The 20202-nt window shown below is 36.7% G+C and overlaps 1 protein-coding gene and 3 non-coding genes across 17 annotated transcripts in view; 1 reads left to right on the plus strand and 3 right to left on the minus strand.

Annotated features, from left to right (window-relative positions):
* Window positions 1–20202, minus strand: part of LOC129777557 (uncharacterized) — a 44328-nt gene that overhangs the window by 13476 nt on the left and 10650 nt on the right. For 8 of the 14 annotated variants that reach the window (XM_055783905.1, XM_055783903.1, XM_055783899.1 and 5 more), the window contains exon 2: window positions 16971–17272. The gene's annotated coding sequence lies outside the window, so the exon portion shown is untranslated. Of the gene's footprint in view, window positions 1–16970; window positions 17547–20202 lie in introns of those variants that run through there. The other 6 variants (XM_055783897.1, XM_055783893.1, XM_055783891.1 and 3 more) reach the window with 3 other exon arrangements.
* Trnas-gcu (transfer RNA serine (anticodon GCU)) lies at window positions 8315–8396 on the plus strand. Its single transcript has one exon. It is a non-coding gene; the product is annotated as a tRNA-Ser (tRNA).
* Trnaf-gaa (transfer RNA phenylalanine (anticodon GAA)) lies at window positions 9788–9860 on the minus strand. Its single transcript has one exon. It is a non-coding gene; the product is annotated as a tRNA-Phe (tRNA).
* On the minus strand, window positions 12701–12772 carry Trnap-cgg (transfer RNA proline (anticodon CGG)). Its single transcript has one exon. It is a non-coding gene; the product is annotated as a tRNA-Pro (tRNA).

Below are 20202 nucleotides of genomic sequence, written 5' to 3' on the forward strand. Positions count from 1 at the left end.
TTATGGACGTAGAAAAGTACGTCAGTTCTGACTTTAAGCAGCATCTGGAACAGGAGTTTTTATCGGCTATTTGAAAATGAAACCTGGTAGACATCTTCAAGGCCATGAAACTATTCTAGTTCCACAAACAATACCATATTGTGCATCTTCAACTGTGGCCGGAAAACGATATTTTCATCGCCACCGGGACCATCAGCCAAGACATATACGTCAAGGAAAACCCGAAGAAACGCCTGCTGTCCCCCAGCCAGTATGAGAAGAAGACGATGGAATTATAAGCCAAGAACGACGTTATTGTGGTGCTCAAAGGTAACAACCCTCCCAACACCCCAGATCTCCGCCTCATAGATTAGAGATCATAGATTGGTCCATCGCCAAGCTTGAAGAAAACGATGGAAAGCGAAGTTCAAGCAAACTGGTGTTTTGCCGCCAATAAAAAATACTAAATTACTGTGGTACCGTGGTGCAAAACTTAATGGAAGTGTTAAACAGATGACACATCTGTTAGGATTTTACAAAACGGAACCAAACATGAATATTTGTAGAATATTGACATGAAACATGCATCTTCATAGAACATTGATTAAACTACTAAAAGAAAAAAAAATTCTGTTTCAAATTAGAAAATTAAGAAAGTGGGTGCAGGGCATGACCATTCTTGTAAGACTACGAAATTATTGCTTTGAACTCCCCCGCCTATCACTTTTGTTGTAATTTTATCATTACTTTTTAAAACAAATTTTCTTATTTTCATATTAAGTATCTGCCTAAAAATATAGTGTTGATTGATCGCTGGCTAGAGTAAAACTAAGAGAGGAATCACCTCTCGCTCAATTCAAAGTTACAACCCTTCATCATCAGAAAAAGCAACAAACACATATATTATAGCACAGTCTCTTTTTCCAACAAAAGGGACCCGACAAAAAACCTAGACAGCCATAAAAAACAATGGGGAAAGAAGCAATAGCCGACTACAGGCGGGCCAGCCCAATGAGATACATATAGAGGTGGAGCAGTAGGCGAAGTATATCTGTATTGTCAAGCAAAATATCGTGTCGTCATTATTTGCACTCAACGTGGAATTCATATGGAAGAAACAAAACAATGTTGAAAGTACTCACGGTTGCATGATGGTGGGCAATCAAAGATAAACACCGCGTCTGACGTCACTATTTGAGAAATAGTTATGGCAGCGCATGCTATGTCGCTCGAAACTCTACCATCTTCATTACCTTTTTTCCAGTACATTGGGGCCAGCCAAAGCGTTTTCAGCGTGGTAGGAAGTTGCTGCGATTGTCGGTTCTAGCGGCAATGAGCCCACGGGAGATATACCTGAGACTCGGCCGGATGGACTAGATAATATACTAGAGATATTATACTGAAAACAATCATAACGAATATCAAAGTCACTGATACCTTCATACAGGACTAGGTGATCGAGTCAAGAATGTCGGGCATTCTTACATACTGTATCGACCCGGGATGTCGAGATGTGAACCGCTGTGTGTGGCACATCTCGTTCACAACACATTATCGTGCCGCTGCTATGGTTTTCCCATGATTACCGTGTGGGCAAAACCGCTCAGTTTGCCATGGATCTTAACAGCGTCCATATAACCAAATAAACACAAATTCCAATCATGAACAACGTAATAATCGTGACACTCAACTGAGTGCCATTTTACTATCGCTTTCGGTGAACTTACATTCCCTAACGTCACACTGCTAGCCTCGCACGGCAGTGAAAGCGATGACACATGTGAGCCGGCCGTCATTGTCTTCTAGTATAAATATATGTATGTATGTACACAAAAATACGGCTGTCTCCAAATTAGCCAACCGTGGTCGACGTTAGTTGAACAAACACAACACCCAAACACGCCGGTCAGTCAAAACACGGGGTTGGAACGACAGGGGTTTCTTTCCGGGATTCAAGAAGGAAGAAAGAAAAACTACTAAAGAAATGCAATAACAACAAACCCGAATCATACACATAGTCATACTTTTGCACACATAAGCTATAATTGCAGACGATCTATTTTTTGGTACCGTTCTGTGAATGTATCATGTAGCATTTACGATTGTAGAATGGGGTAAATATTCTGATGGTGAAATGAAAAATCGGAAAACAACGATAATTTGCCAGCCTTCAGCTTCTTCGAGCTTCTCAGATTTCCGTAGGAATGAAGTAGGAAGTGTGAAGAAGGTTATAAGGAAAGGAAAATACTGTGTAAGAAGGTACGATTATGTTGTAATCCATGTGTCGAGTTTCACAAATAGGATTGAGAAAATTTCGATGATTAATCAATACAAGACTTACTATTTCTCTTCAGAACCTAATAACAAAAAAAACTGTTATTAGTCTTTGAACATAAATTTTCGGGTTTGATTTTTCAGAGTTTTCGAGTATTGGCTTGACTTATTCAATCGAGCAAACATATGGTTGTGTTCTATTTTGATTATTTGTACTAGGTTTCTTAAAAAGCTCCGTTGCTACAAGAGCAATTGTCCAAAAACAGGAAACATTTTACTGAAAATTTTCCCACATTTTTGGGATATGTCGCATTATTCGAGATCTATCGAGAATAATTCTTTCTATGGCAAGATTACATAAAAAGAAATATACAGCAACTGATTTTTCTGATGACGTTCACGGCGTAAGTAAGCGAAAGATGAACACGAATAAAATCGTTATACCAGCGCATCACAATTCAAATTTCGAGTCATTCCCATACTTTCGGCGAGACATAACTTTCAAATGATCGGTCTGTTTCTTTGTGTTTGACATTCGTTTGAATCGAGGAGTGACTTTTTCTCCATCACGACAAAGCACCTACTCACGCCAACTCACTATCGCAATTTTCATGGAAATAGGGTTCTAACTCTTTTTCCAACTCTTCACCGTCAATTGTAACGTAGAGGAGCTATGTAATTCTAGTTCCTCCCACTAGCATGTTTAAATGTTTGTTTAAATACGATTTATTAATCTGAGTCCCAACCAACTCTTCTTCGTCCTGAATCGAGTATCCAAATCCGTAACCATCGCATGTGTTCTGTTGATAATGCCACTTGGCGAGACAGATGAACTGACTATATTTGTTGATAGTTTAGCCGCATAACATAAATGAATAATTTTTTAAATGAATCTTTTTTTAAGTGACACATTTTTCAGCAGACACAAAATTGACTGTACGGGCCAGGGCCAGGGTTGCCATAATAAAATCTATATTTTTGGTCTCAACAAATCTTTTTATCTCAGTTTTTTTGCAGAAAATCTGTGTCGAAATCTGTATTAACACGTTGAACCCTGCGTCGGTCCATAGGGGCCGACATTGAGCTTTTTGATAGGAATGCGCTGACTGACTGGTACAAAATCGAAGAATAAAAAATATATTGTTTGTTTTCGTATGTGATAGAACATGTGGTTACTTTCTAGTCGAATTTCTACAGTTTCCTATTTATGTAATAAATATCTTTGGGAACTGAGACCGACACTGATATTGTGAAAATGCTTTATGCGGGCTGAATGGAAAGCGCAGCAAGAACAATTCAGGGCTCAACGTGCTTTAGTATCATTGATTGGCATAGTTATTACGAATTTGACGATGATGGTGGTATCAACCTAGAAATTCGCATTCGCTATGCTTTATTAGGAAAAAGATAAACAGTATAATTTATTTATTGTAGATCTAGCCGATGACATAGACTTTTGTATCTTTTCACCTTAGATTGAACATAAGGAAGCAGTACTTCACACTACATGTGAATGCCAAAATGATTCTCATTCAGACTGATTCGATATATGTGAATAAAATTGGTAAGAAGGGAAAGAATATTATTGAGATCAAGCCATAACTAATATTGGATCGTTATTTTGAAATCTGTAAATCTGCATGAAAACCGAAAAAATCTGTAATCTGTATCTACAGATTCTTGGTTTTAAAAAGTATGAAAAATCTGATAAACACAGATTATTCTGTAGATATGGTAACCCTGGCCAGGGCTCGAAATCTTGGAAGATAAAGAATGAAAATCTACTCTCCTCACAGTAGCTTCGCTTCGACTAGGACTATTTCGGCATTCGTCAACATGACCGTCAACCGTCAACATGATTTGAATTGACTAGAAAATGAATTGACTCAACTCCCTCTGATACGAATCTCATTACCCGCGTACACAGACTTATTTTAACGTCCATATAAAGTGAAACGAAACTTGATTTCTGATGCAAAAAAGGAGTTACACCATTAATGGACGGATTATTGTATATCCACCGTGAACTCAAACCAACGAACTTAAACAGTTATAAGGTATGCTATAAAAGTCCTCACGTTAGTATTAGCGAATAACGTGCAAAATGGCGTACAGTTTGGGAGGAATTCTAAACCAAATTTTAGTTCACTTTGTCTCAGAGTTCTATTTTGTAAAAAAAACATGTAGAAAACGGGTTTATATCAACAAACTTCACAAATTTGTCAGTGTTTCTGAACACAACACTGCGCGCTATTTTATGCGTGTGAGTAATTTTCGTGTACGATACAATAAAATTTAGCTCAGCTGTAGTATATGTCAAACCACATTGAACTCAAATATCAATACATGCATACGTGGTACATGAGAGAGAGAAACGAATTCATTTTGGGGGGGAGTCACTTTAATATGCAATGAAGTCTATTTGACGGGGAAGAATGAAATGAGATAGTCGAGTCGTAGAGTGAGACAGCAACTAAACGCCCGAATGACTGTTGAGTCATGTTGACGGAGAAACAGCTGGAAAAAAAGTTTCCCAGATATCCCATGATTTTCCAGTAATTTTTCAGAAAAATTTCAGATGTAGACTAATAATCAAATTTTCAATTCGTTCTGTAGTTGTAGTTCTTAAAACATTTAATCAGCTTAAACACTTGAATCGTTTGTCTGAGGACCCCCATAAACACCAATTGACTTTTTGGCAGATTTTAAGTCATTGAGGATACCTACATCGGCTATAAAATTTCAGAAAAGTTAGTTCTACTAACCCCCTTAAATTGGGGTTGCAAATATTCTTTTGTTTGAGAAACCTCATAAGTCCATGTTTCTATTCATCACCATGGGCAACGCTGCGATAGATGTAAAATTTCATCCATTGTCTCGTAAGAAGCATGCACAACTCAACATAATCGGAAAGTCTTCTGATTTAGATTGTGATCCAGACATGACCGCAGAAGGTAAGCGTGGTGCTCGGCGGACAACAGAATACAAAGCGGAAATCATAAAAAGGGCAAGAGTCAATGGAAAGGTATACAAATATAGGGAGGGGAAATGATGTTCCAACTGTGGCTTTACTCGAACGATTTGAGAGGCAAACCATCTCTCGGAAACCCCAAGCTGAGAACTGTAATTGACCTTGTAATACAACATATTTCGACGTCTCCCATAAAATATATCATCGTCGAGAAAATCGAGGACATTAGGAAATTGAAAGCCTATATTCCGGATGAAGATTATGTAACACAAAAGTCCGGGATTTGAAAGTTTGCTTGCCATTAAAATTTATTTTATTTGATGCATATACAATATTCACACGCCTCACTCTTTTTTTAGCAGATGCAAAAAATTATATTAAGTATTTTTAAGTAAGTCAAATCTGTATTTTAAAATATCCTCTGACTTCCTCCACAACGTATTTTTGTATTCCTTATGCATTAAAAGTAAAACAAAAAACTTCTTATCCAACCCCATTATCCTCCCTCCTTCAATGCAGAGCACAACTTATGAACAGCCCATTCTTACTTGGTGTGAACGTTATGAACATTTAAAATACATAAAACTGAATTGAATATCTTCAAAACCGCTAAATACACCACGAATTTCTCGTTTGTCCGAGAAACCTCCAAATTCCACCAACTTTGATGCGTTATATTTTGGGCTCAATTTGTTATATTGATGAAGTAGTGACCCAACATAAAATTGTGGCATAGCACAACAGTTTCCTCACACGTTTTGTTTTCATAAAAACATTCGGCGATAATTGAAAAGCCCCCTCAACGTTGTGGTTTCCACACCAGAGACAGAAAACAATTTTACTATGGTTCCGTAAACTTATCCTTTCCAAAAATAGTCCAATCATTAATTTTCCGGATCTTAGTGACTTCTGTTGCTATCAAAAATCAATGCTGCTGAGTCCAAAATCTGTTGATTCAGAATTCAAAAGCTTCTCGACTTATTTTCCAACCATTTTTTGATCGGAATCAACAACGGAAGACGAGCTCAAAATAGTCTTCCATCGCAAGATCTATCAACTTTATAGCTTTAAATCCAGTGCATTTAAAATTCCTTCGCATCCCAGACGAAATTGTAGGATTTCTCCGTTATGAATTTTGGCGAGCTTTTTGAATGCATCCTTCCATCCATCCTTGCATCGTGTAAAATATGTAATCCGAAACTATCCAAATTCAAGTGACCAAATCACGTTGATTCCGTTCATCGTCACAAGAAGAAGTTTGTTCGAAGCCATATTTCCCAGCACTGTTTACCCTTCTGAAGTACTAAGTTCAACTAAAAGCACCTACACTTACCTACAGAAAGTCAAACTAAAAACTAAAAATTCATAACTTTTGAACAACTGTACCGATTCGGACGATCAACATATCAAAGTAAAGCCTTAAAATATTAAAAATATTGCTCATTTGTCCCCGAGACCATGAAAACTATAAAAAAAGAATACAATCAATAAGAACGAAAATAAAATTCAAATTTCCTGCTACTCCAGTATTTTTTCAAAAAAGGCTAACTAATTGACTTTAATTTGATATATCGATCGTCTAGATCGGTACAGTAGTTCAAAAATGAACTCTTGAAAAAAGTCATTTTTTGAAAAAATAAGAATAAACAATATTTTTCGGCCCCTAGGGACCGACGCGGGGCTCAACGTGTTAAGTACAACTTTTTCTATAACAAAACAGTTCGAACAATCAATTGCTCAATTGCTTCTTTCAACCAATTTCACGCAGAATTGAGAATTAGAACTTGGTCGCACAATGTTCCAATGACCAAATTGAACGAGTTACACAATAATGTAGGGTAGAACTTGACCAGTTCCAAGCTGTTGATAATGTATGGTTAAATCCTCCCGAGAGCGTCGAAAGTCTAAGACGTCTAAGGTCTAAACATTGTCCAGGACCTGATGTGCAGTGAAAAATGGGAGGAATTTCCTACAAGACCGTCGCCTATCGATTGAGAAGTAACCACTTCTAAATAACGATAAACTTTAGATGGAAAAGTTTTGCCATTCGAAAATCTGCGGGTGTAGGTGTATATTTTCTACATTTGCTGGCATGGCAGATGTTTCCATCAAACAGACGAACGCGGTTAAACCGAAGTGTTTGTACGAGGCCTATGAAGGTGGCATGAGAGACACTCCCCCGTGAAATACATCAATAAACAAGTTGTACGTGAGTAAATTTACATTTTCCACCGGTTCTCATGAAACCAGCTTGAGCGGCAATTTAATGGGCAACTTCGATTTGGCTCACGATTAAGCACGGGAACTGTTTCCTTTCTATTTATAACCATGATGGTTAGATTTGTGGCGCACACATCGCTCCCTTACGATAAGAAACAGGTGGTTTGATTGGTTATCTTGGTGACAGAAATAGACGTGGAGGTTTAAAATGCGATCGTGCACTTTTTTGCATTGCCAGCCGGAAAAATAAGCGTCAATTTGCGTCTTCAGACGACTGGCTATGGGTGCAGGATTGATCCTACCAGCGGCGTTGTCTTCGTCGAGCCCATGTTGACATTTACTAGGGCAATCTGTTCATTTCAAAGGTGGAACTATCTTCGTTAACATTTAGTTTACATGACGAGAAATGCGTATAAATTGTTGTGTTTACGTGAACGTTGATTGTACATTCTATTTGGAATTTTCAATTTTTGATATTACATACTACGGCTGTGAATAAAAATAAAAAAAGGGTTTGCTTTTTTTATAATATATCGAGATTTTTCATTGCTTCGTAGTGGGTTAACCAAAACAAATACCGTTTCAACTCAAAATATATACCCTAAATATCATATTAATATACCCTAAAGAATATCAAAGTTTTCATAATTCAATTATTCATAAAATTGATGTTCAAAGAATTTAGTTTCCAAAATTAAGTGTTCGGAATTTGAATCTGTTCGGAATATAAGTCAAAACGGTACTTATATGTTCCGTTTCTGGGGTGAATATATAATATTTCAAAGTAAAATAAGACCACGAATATGGTTTGTATGCTGAGATTAGTTTAGATAGAACTATCCTATTTAATTAGAAATTAATACACATCACGACGAGGTGGCCGAGTGGTTAAGGCGTTGGACTGCTAATCCAATGTGCTCTGCACGCGTGGGTTCGAATCCCATCCTCGTCGGGTAGAAATGCTTTTTATCCTAAGAATTCACGGAAAAGGCAAATAAAAAACGTGTAACATTTATGTGTAATTAGTATTTGTTAGTTAGTGATTGTGTTGTGGCGGCTTACTATGATGATTTCTCACGCCGATGATTTCTCGCACACCAACCAATACAATTTACTAACAAACCGCCATATCCACCACTGCACGGTGATCCTAAGGCAAGCTGCAGTGATTTGAATAGTCATTTTTTGTCTAGGTGTGTGTGGTTACAGTAAATTTATATTAAAGTGCTGGTTCTAAAATTTAGTTCATTTTTAAATAATGTCCAAAATAATGAAGAAAAAAATTGAAGAAAAAAGTTCGTGGTCCTACGCTCACAAAGCAGCCGTGTCTGGAATACCAACTTTCTATTTTTTTCTTCGTAATGGCGAAAACATCTCTCATTAATAATTGATTTACAACAGTCTCCGACTCCATTCTTATAGTTAGACACTGCCCATGTTTGCATAGGAGACGTAATCACCAACACCATTAGTGTTGGGAAAATGCAATTTTGTTGTTTTTTTGCCTACAAGCGTAACCATGCAAATTTCCAATGAAATAATCTGTCCAGTTGAAGGATATTAACGACAAAAAGAGGGCCTAGGAGATTTTGCGGATTAAAACATATTTTTCCCATTTGGAAAATGCTTACGTCGTTTCAATGAACATTTGTTCGCATAGGTAGACGTAATCACCAGGTTTCTCTGTCTGTAGCGTTGGTATTTACATTTCCGATAATAGTCAAAACGTCTCCGTCGGTAGTTTCAGTTGTTATCGGATAAAATCAAAAAGGTTGGGAAGAAATTTAGTGAAATGTCTGGAAAAGGTGTTCTGGATTTGTTGCGGCTCTAGAATAGTACTTTTTCCTGAATACTCTGGGATATCATAATTACAGCAAGTTCGTGTTTGAAGATTCAAATGCAGGAATTTAGGTAATTATAACATTAAAAACACCATTGCTTCTCTTTGTTCATCGTAGTGCAGTGTACAAAAAAAAGTAATTATATGAGCAGTGTTTCAATGGTTTCTTATATTCATCTATTAAGAAACACAAAGTAATAAGACACTATCGTGACAGGCATTTTGGACTATACAAAGAATGTGATTCAAATGTAGATTTAGCTTATAGCACATAATACTTATAATTGTTTATTTCCGAGTAATATATGAATGCTGTATGGAACTACGTCTGTTATGCGGACAAACAGTGATTTTTCGGAAACGTTTTTTCAAAATTGTTTGTTTGCATGTTGAGCAAACGTATTATTATTTTGTACATTTTGTCGTTTACGTCTCCTATACAAACATGGGCAGTGTATTCATATTATTCATTTAGCGCTGCTTCCAAATAAAAAACGTGGCACTGCCGAAACCCGGGATTGAACCGGGGACATTTAGATCTTCAGTCTAACGCTCTCCCAACTGAGCTATTTCGGCTTACGTTTAAACAATGAGATTTATTAATAAAATTGTAGTATTCTAATGATTAAAAACCCCATAGAACTCAATCATTCGTATAAAAAAATATAAAGTGATAGAAGACGAATTCATGCCAACACTCGTCTTAGAAGCTGGCAGCACCACCTCGGATTGAAGTAAAACGTTGTGGGTGTGAAGACATTAGTCATTTAAGCAAATTTAAGCATACCTGGAATCTCAAAAAACAAACTTTTTGAAAATGGTCAACGTTAAAAAAAACATTTACAACAAATTCTAACCCAAAAACTATTTTTTTATTAAAAAAATATCAAAAATATTTTTTTTTGAATTGCAATGTTAGAAAAAAAAATTCCCTGTAAAAGGGACTATCTAACGATGTATGGATGACTCATTGGTAATTTTATTGGCCATTCATTCAAGAAATAAAGAGAGAGAGAAATAAAAAAACGTTATTGAGAAAAAAAATCCAATTTTTGATTTGAACACAAAGATTATAAGATATAGGAAAACTTGAGATTTCAGAACCCTTATCATCTGGTAACTATCTAGAAGGTCGTTATACATTATTCTCTTCAAAAAAGACCCTAAAAACACGCTACAACTATATGAAATGTAAAAAATATTTTTGTCTCGAGCATGCAGTTATGGTATGTTCTGATTCTTTTACTAATGAAATCTAAATGGATAAATACGTTTCATGTTATTTCACAACTCTTTATACTTTCATGAATTATATTCAGTTGCTTACTTTCAATTGATAACAGGAAATAATTTTCGAATTTCGTTATTTGTGTTGGAGTATCAAAAATTACTATGTTTTGAAGAGGCTGAATTAGATGACTATTATAACTGAATGAAGATGAAGAAAACATTATTTCTGGACATTTTTCAATCAATTATACCCTCTTCTTCAAATAAATACCAATAAAGTTAAAAGAATATACAATAGCAATGTTACAGAGAAGTTCAACATTCGGTCTGTGACACTGTGCGCAAGTATATGTGTTATGATTTTGCACGCGAATACAGGAGGGTTAAATTATCATTGTGTTTACACCTACAACGTTACATTGCAATCTGAGATGGTGCGGCCAATGGCTGTTCATCAAGTTGACGTGACGAAAATTCAAACAAAAATTTTCGCCATGCCGAAAAACCCGGGATCGAACTGAGGGCATTTAGATTTTCAACCTAATGCTCTCTCAACTGAGCAACTGTGTAGAATATGATTTATTTATAAAATTGAAGTATTCTTATGATTGAGCACCCTATTGAACTCAACCTTCCGTATAAAGATCAAAAACTGGTAAAGAAGATTTTGCGGTCACCTCATGTTATTCTTTAGATACTTTTCTGAATTGTTTAAATAATTATCTGATTGTCAATAGAATCCAAATGCAATCAAAAAATTAACATAATCTCTAAATTTGTGGATCCCCTATTTTTCTCCGCGAGAATTGTCCGTCAAGAATTTTTCACCACAATCATCTAAAAATAATTATTGAGAGTAGTTTGGAAATCGTTTGTATAAGAAGTTTTTCGTAAGTTCTGAGAACGAACATCTTATCACAACCAGATCTGTTAAGACCGCTTTTTGAAGACTATGAATAACGTCTATAAACCACTGTATTCACCAGCTTTGGATCCGTGCGGAATTCTCCTGTCCTGAAAGCATGAATCGTCTCTTCGGAGAATGTATTGAAATTAAGGAGAGACTCGACCTGGAGGACCAGCAACATGTTTTTTTTCGATTCATTATGTCATTTGAGATTTAGTCTAGTGTTTGAATTTTTTGCGGCATGTTTGGAGTAGATTTAAAGACGTCACTCGTCACATGAAACTTGTTTATAAAATCAAAAAGCCAAAAAACAATCGAACCTCGATTACCCGCGAGCGGATGATCCGTTATGCGAATTATCCGAGAAAGTGAGTTCCATAGTAATTATGGCTTTCCCAAAATTAGCCAGTGAGTGATAGGCTCTTGCTCTGTTGTTTTTGTCATGGCTTTCATATTATATGACCATTGGTGCACACGGCCTGACGTATGGATAGTTCAATGATTTCGGTATTGATAAAACATAGTTTTAATGCTGATAAATCTTTTTCCGTGTTTACACCCCATTTTTAGTTTTTTTGCGTTGTCCGCGATTTTTATTATTCGTGGTGACCTTGATACTCAATTCCACAGATTGTTGGAGTTTTTTTGTATTGAAGAATTGCTACATTGCAACATTTTCAATGTTGTAAGCTACTAGAAAATGTAAAATGTGAAAAAAACGATTTGTTAGATTTTCCGACCTCCTTAAATTATTTACTCAAAGATAAATGTCCTTTCAAAAATAAATTACAGATTATGGTTACATTAAAATTACATCCTATATGATTTTCGATTTTTGTTCGCCTTTTCCACTTTTGATCGGTAATCATTGTCATAGGGCGGTTTAAATATTGTAGAACAACATGTAGAAGTTTAGAATCAACAGAAATTTAAAATTCTAAACGTAACTATTTAAAATCAACCACCTGTCCATATTAGCCCAAATGTCGGTCTTACGCGCACCTCCCCTTTGTTGAAGATAGTTCGATTAATTTGGATGAGATGATTATCTTGTATTGTTTTTTAACTGCTTATTTACGGAACATATTTGATAAAGAATAGTATCCATGAGTTTAGAAAACGCTCTAGAAAACAACAGAAATACACCCAGGTTGTTTGCTTACACGGGGGATATTTACCTCGTAAAAAACCCGCGTCAATATAAAAATCCACGTTAATTGGAAAGGGGTCGACCACTTTGAGAATCCTTGGTCTAGAAGGTCTGAAAAATAACAAAAAAGGGCTCGTCCGGGAATTGAACCCGGGACCTCTCGCACCCGAAGCGAAAATCATACCCCTAGACCAACGAGCCACACACAATAATCTTTTTCTAGTTCAGAACGTCATTATGTATTCGCAAAATTGGTATATACTCAACGGTGACCGGAATAAATCGCCACAGTAAACAACTGCAACAGAAACAACCGCTTAGAAAAAGTGTAGTAGGCTAGAAATATTTGGCGCGGGAAAAACATCATGTGCCTCACATTTCTATTATAAATTTATTCTCTTGTTCTCGTTTTTCGAAATTTATTCTGAGGACAATGTAATGGGGACGAAGTCCCCATTTGGCGAGGATAAGGAATCGAGGCGGCCCATGCCGCCAAGATGACGCAATCCGAGTCCACCGCCGACCCGCCGTCGGAAGCGGCGGTGTCTCGCACGCAAACCTGGGATCCACTGATTGCCCGGTTAGTTTGAAACATAGGATACGATCCTTTAGCAATGTCCGACCGAGCTCTAGCGAGCGTCGGACGGTATACGTCTGCCCGGGGCGTTACGTTTGCCTGGGGCGATACGTTTGCCCGGTTAATTCTTGTTTTGAAATACAATACCGCGCCACAATATTTATAGCCTACTACACATTTTATAAGCGGTGGTTTCTGTTGCAGTCGTTTTCTGTGGCGATTTATTCCGGGAACCATGTCAAAAAGTTGAAGTGTAAACAATATAGTTTTTTGCCACTTTGAGTATGTCGAATTTCATACCAACGAGAGTGTGTTTGTGGGGAGTGTTACGTCATTACTTCAATATGAAGAAAAACGCTGCGGAAAGTCATCGCATTTTGGTGGAAGTTTATGGTGACCATGCTCCAACTGAGCGAACGTGTCAGACATCGACGGCCGTGCGGAATACTCACGGCCAGAAGGTTATGCTGTCTATTTGGTGGGACCAGTTGGGTGTGGTGTACTATGAGCTGCTAAAACCGAATGAACCCCAAACGGGGGACCTCTACCGACGACAATTGATGTGTTTGAGCCGTGCACTGAAGGAAAAACGGCCACAATACGAGCAAAGACACGATAAAGTTATTTAGCAGCACGACAATGCTCGGCCGCATGTCGCGAAACCGGTCAAAACATACTTGGAAACGCTGAAATAGGAGGTCCTATCCCACCCGCCGTATTCTCCAGACATTGCTCCGTCCGATTACTACCTTTTTCGATCGATGGAACACCAGCGCTTCTCCAATTTTGATGAAGTCAAAAATTGAATCGATTTGTGGTTACCCGACAAACCAGCCGATTATTTCCGCAAAAGGATCCGTGAATTGCCAGAAAGATGGGAAAAAGTTGTGACTAGCGAATACTTTGAATATAAAATTTGTAACCATTTTTGCAGAATAAAGCAATAATTTTTGAAAAAAAACGAAGAAACTTATCGGTACTCCTATTATTTTCTTTAACTCACTTGGTTATTACTTCGAATACTATTCTGGAATAGTATGAATATTTGGATTTAACATTTTAGTAAGAAGATCAAGGGCCATTGAGACCCTGAAAAATGTTTTGCATGTTTGCAGTTCTTCTCATTTTGGATGATCAAAACCAACATCTGTTGTGGCGGTCTTTTTCATAGCTGACACACGCCGCTACCACAGGCGATTATATATTTTTAATTATTGCCTACCTTTAAAAACGCATAGAATCAACAATGCGTACGTGTGATTCAATCATGTACAAATACTGTACGCCTAACGTTATGAAATCAAAGCGTTGCATCTTTTCATAGAGTCTCATAGGATTTGAGAATAAAAATTAATTTGAAAAAAGGTTAAAATCGCAAAACCTTTTTGTGTATCCTTTAATACTCCCCCCGGTGCAAAGGCAGAGTTCACGGTGCAATATTTTACTTCTCCTTTTCCCCACAATAGTCTTCGCAATGATTTAAATGCTACTGATTTGAACCTATTAGAACCATTCACAGAATAAGGAATTATAATTTATAGCGTATCAAACAAATTTTAGAGATATCGAATTGACACGTCCAAAGTTCCGAGTCAAAAAATGCATTGTGTGTAAACAGACTGCTTTGCTTTTCAGGAGTATTCTCTCTTACAAAAAGTATTATGTATTATGTATGAATATTTGGATTTAACATTTTAGTAAGAAGATCAAGGGCCATTGAGACCCTGAAAAATGTTTTGCATGTTTGCAGTTCTTCTCATTTTGGATGATCAAAACCAACATCTGTTGTGGCGGTCTTTTTCATAGCTGACACACGCCGCTACCACAGGCGATTATATATTTTTAATTATTGCCTACCTTTAAAAACGCATAGAATCAACAATGCGTACGTGTGATTCAATCATGTACAAATACTGTACGCCTAACGTTATGAAATCAAAGCGTTGCATCTTTTCATAGAGTCTCATAGGATTTGAGAATAAAAATTAATTTGAAAAAAGGTTAAAATCGCAAAACCTTTTTGTGTATCCTTTAATACTCCCCCCGGTGCAAAGGCAGAGCTCACGGTGCAATATTTTACTTCTCCTTTTCCCCACAATAGTCTTCGCAATGATTTAAATGCTACTGATTTGAACCTATTAGAACCATTCACAGAATAAGGAATTATAATTTATAGCGTATCAAACAAATTTTAGAGATATCGAATTGACACGTCCAAAGTTCCGAGTCAAAAAATGCATTGTGTGTAAACAGACTGCTTTGCTTTTCAGGAGTATTCTCTCTTACAAAAAGTATTATGTTGGGAAAAAAGAAATTAATTACTTTTGTGTGCAATTCAAAACTTCATTTAATATGATTCGGATTGTCCGATTTGGGTCAAATAAGCACCGTTTTGTTATAAAATTTGTTGCCATTCCAAAGGTAGCTTCATAATGCCTGTCTCATGGAAGTCTTGGTCCTTATTGGCGAAAAACTCTAATAATCGATTTTTACAATCTACTCTTGAACCCAATTTCTTATCACTCAGAATGTTTGCAATGCAAAAAGAAGGAGGTAACCGCTTGGTGTCAGGTCCGGACTATATGATGAATGCATTAAAACTTTCCAACCAAGCTCCCGGAATTTCTGGTGAGTCACTACAAACGTGTGTGGCCTTGTGCTGTCCTGATGGAACACAACATCTATTCTGTTAGCCAATTCTTTAGTTAGCCGTTTCTGGTCAATCGATTGCTTTGAACGGCCCAGTTGTTGACAGTAGAGATCTGAATTTAGTGTTCGGCCATACGGAAATAACTCATAGTAAATGATTCCTTCCAATTTCCACCAAATATACAGTAGAACCTTCCTGGCCGTTAGACCTGGTTTGGCCACCTTTTTCGGGCTGATTCACCACGCTTTGACCACGATTGTTTTCGCACAATATCGTCGTATATGACCCATTTCTCATCCCAAGTCACCATTCTTTTATACAATAGATCGATTTCATTTTGATTGGCCAAGACTTCGCAGATGGAAATTCGATCCATCATTTTTGTTAATTAATGTTAATTGAGATGGCACCCAAATATCAAGCTTCTTTTTGAATCCTGCTTTGTGCAAATGGCTTAAAACTATTTTATGGTCGATCTTTAGCTCCTGGGTGATGCTACAACTACTAACATGCCGGTCAACTTCGATTATTTCTGTGATTTTATCGATATTTTCTACGAGGGACCTATAATTATAATTTTGCCTTCATCAATTTAAGGGGCATGATTAAAAACAAAAATCTTATGCTGTCTCATTCGACCACCATGGAACGGCTGTTTTTGGTTTGAAATTTGAATTTTATGAACAGAATTAGGAAGGGCAAGTTCTTCATTGGGTATAGTGTCATTGAAACAAAAAAGTTAAGTCGAGACATTGTAAATGTCAACAGAAAAGATAGAAATAGACTCCCATACTGTATCACGAATAGTAGTTTTCAAAAATGTGTGCGTGTCCGAAAACCGAAGATATATTTAATCGGAACGGCTAAAAACAAATACGACAGCGATAAAATGCTGTTAAGCTGAGACAATCAGTCTATTCGGATGGAAAACATTTTTCTAGACACTGGCCTAACAAGCTTTTGTCGTGCTTTATCTCTTGACATTCTCAAAACAAATCGCATTCGAACTAGAATGAAAGCAATTTTAGGAAATCAACACAACTAGACACTAGATTCTTATGTTCACTATATTTGAGATATTTAATATTGTTTGTGCTGAATTTCATGACATGAAGAAATTGATGTTTTGTGGGTTATATTATGTTTATGGATATCAATAAAATGCTACTCACCTTATAGATAGCAAAGAAGGATATGCGTTGGCAATTAAGAAGCTGGTTCTACTATGATTTACGTGAAAAGGTCTAATGGCTGTTCTATATGTGGATTATAGTAATCAACTTCCATCTCTTTACGGCAGGTGTCAAACATACACTTCAATTTCTTCACACTGATACTAGATAAGCACTACATAAAAATAACACGCTATGAATATCTAGTTCGATGCACCCAAATGCTCAAAACATTGCATTCTGTTTAGTTTTCAAAACTGTTTCTCTTGCAGCCGCCCCAACTTGTATTTTCCACTTTCTACCTGAAATTTCCACTCCGAGATTTACATAAAAAAAAATATCACTTCATCACCGATGCTGAAGTCAGCATTTTAACTAAATATAAAATCATTTCATCCGCGGTAACGTCACTTCCCGCCAAACACCACCCAATGAACCGATCTTCACAACAATTTCCCTCTCCGCGCTCCTTGCCCTAAGATTCCTGTTCCTGTGATTTGAAACGTTAGAGCGGAATTCCATGAAAATCACACATTCCGGAGACGGTGCCTCTCGTTGCACAGCTGGGTAACTTTTCCGTTTCGGTTGTTGTTAACTGAAAATGATGACGTTGCATGTCGTACGCAAACACTGGCAATCACCACACACATCTATGCACACTAGGGAAATTTTCTCGGCGATAATCACCAAATCAAAATCAAAAGTGAAATATCTATTTTCCGAGCACAGTTCTGCCTCTGAGGGTGGGCTATTTTTATCGCCGCTCACATATTACACATCTCTCGCGGCGGTTCACCGCCGCGGCTGGGAAACAGGCGCACTATGCATTAGTTAATTGAAAGTAGTGTTGACGTTTGTTTTCATCTCGATATAATGGATATATCAGACAATATATTGTAAATCGTCAACGGACTCCGTCCGATTGTTATTGCCTACAGTATTTTTCGTGGGCATTTATTACCTGTAAACAGATGTTTACGACATTTGCGATAGTTTGGATTTAAGCTATGTCTTCACATTTCTATTTGATTTGATTGTTTACTATGGTGTTTTATCCTAGTCTTAGATTTCTCTAAAAATTATCAAACTGATTCATCTTATAGCAAACAATCGTTTTAATCGAACAACCTTATTTTCTGTGATTTTAACGCACACTTTATGACTTTTTGAATCTATTGGGCTGATGATACCAGCAACAGCCTCCATAACTCATAAGTTTGTATGGTGCTTATGAAATATAGTGTAAAGTACTTTGATTGTTATAGAAAACAGCTTAAAACTTAGGCAATACGATATTTTATTTTTGGTAATCGGAACTGCTGAGACTAACCTGTTATTGTTATTCTTTCCAATAACAAGAATGTAAAAAGTGAGGAGAAAAACATTCCCGCAGAATATTGCGAAAGTTGAGTGTGTTTGTTTGGGAATTTCTCGTACAGCCATTAACTAATATTGCATGTAAAGGTAACTCTTTGGAACATCTTCAGAGTCTTCAGATCAGAGTATGACAAAATGTTAAGAAATTCTGTGGACCTTTACATGATTGAATAAGACTCTGCGATGCTCAAGTGAAAATAAAGAAAAACATAAAGAAAACTATTATTTAAAAAGTATGAAAGTGTAAATGTTCAGTTTCAGCCAATTTTATTTCCTATCCGTTCACGCAAATATGATGCTCCTGCTAGCACCTCATTCAATCTTCGAACCACTTGATGCCACTTCGAAATAGAATTCAGTTCTTTAACGATTTCATGTTCTCATGTCACCAACGATAGCCAAACTTCACCCACTCACTGTTCTTTTGAGCTTCGGTAATTGAAGGTGGCAACAAGATTTTACTATGAAGCGGCACTTCACATTACACTCGAATTGAAATGCCGTTGAATAGTATTTCGTCCACAGATTGTCCACTGAAGAGGAAAACAATAGAGCTTCTTGGTGGAATAGAAAAAATTGTAAGACTTCATGAAGCTCATTCAAAGAACCAAACCAATGCACAATGGTCCAGGAGATGCATTTAAGTGGAAATTAGCATTTAGAGCTCGACAGTTATTTTCTAGACAAAAACTGTCTTCGACAAAGTTGTTACTCATGATAGAGCGCTCGCTTTTATGTTTTAAAAAATAGGGTGACCAAAATTTTCGATGAATTAAAAAATATAAATTTCTTATTTTTATAAATAGAGATAAGCATAGTTCGACAATGTTGTAGCTCCAATTATTTGAGACATCTTTGTAGAACAAAGTTTTTCTCTATCTCTTGAAATAACCGATATAGCGCCTATTTCTAAGTTACGTTAGGGTCACCATGAAAAAAACTGTTTTTTTGCTCTAATTTTTATGTTTCAAATTTTACATGCAAACTGTCTTCGAAAGACTTTTAGAGCTTACTAATACAAACATTTTTCGATGCAGAACTTGTCAATATCTCAACTTTACTCAAAGCTATTGAGATTTCTTCCAAAAAAAAAAGCTCTTTTCATTTGTTAATTGAAGCTACAACATTGTCGAACTATGTTTACCTCTATCTGTAATGATAAGAAAGTTATATTTCATCGACAACTTTGGTCACCCACTTTTTGACAACATAAAAACGAGCGCTCTATCATGAGTAACAACTTTGTCTAAGACAGTTTTTGTCTAGAGAATAACTGTCAAGGTCTAAATGCTAATTTCCACTTAAATGCATCTCCTGGACCATTGTGCAATGGACTTGGTAATATGAAAAAAGGTCAATTTACAATCGATTCACTCGAAACCCTTAGTATCATGATGAATACATACTTCCCATGTTCAATCCAAATGACTTCTGAACACGCACAGGTCCACAATGCAAGATGCCTGATCTCCAGGTCCAGATGGGATTAATCTAGTGCTGTTACAATAAAATAGAAGAATACTACTATTCCTTTTCTGATGGAGAGCTAGCTTGGTACTAGGCTAAATTCCTGGTAAATGGCGATAAGTTCAGGCCATATTTCTTCCCAAGGCTGGAAAACGTGACAGAAAGACTTCGAAGGTGTATATTAGGGTGGCAGCAAAAATGGTCATGTCAAATTTCAAAAACCGACCATGTACATTTTGTTTATTGGCACAAAAAATGATCTGTGCAAAGTTTCAGCTCAATCGAACATGATTTAGGGGTGTCTCAAATCGCTCAAAGTTTTGATGTTTTGATCCTCGAAAATCTTCCAAGGAGAGAGTAGAGGAAATTTGGAAAATCGATTTTTTTT

This window comes from Toxorhynchites rutilus, chromosome 3 (genome assembly GCF_029784135.1).
Source record: "Toxorhynchites rutilus septentrionalis strain SRP chromosome 3, ASM2978413v1, whole genome shotgun sequence".
Lineage (NCBI taxonomy): Eukaryota > Metazoa > Arthropoda > Insecta > Diptera > Culicidae > Toxorhynchites > Toxorhynchites rutilus.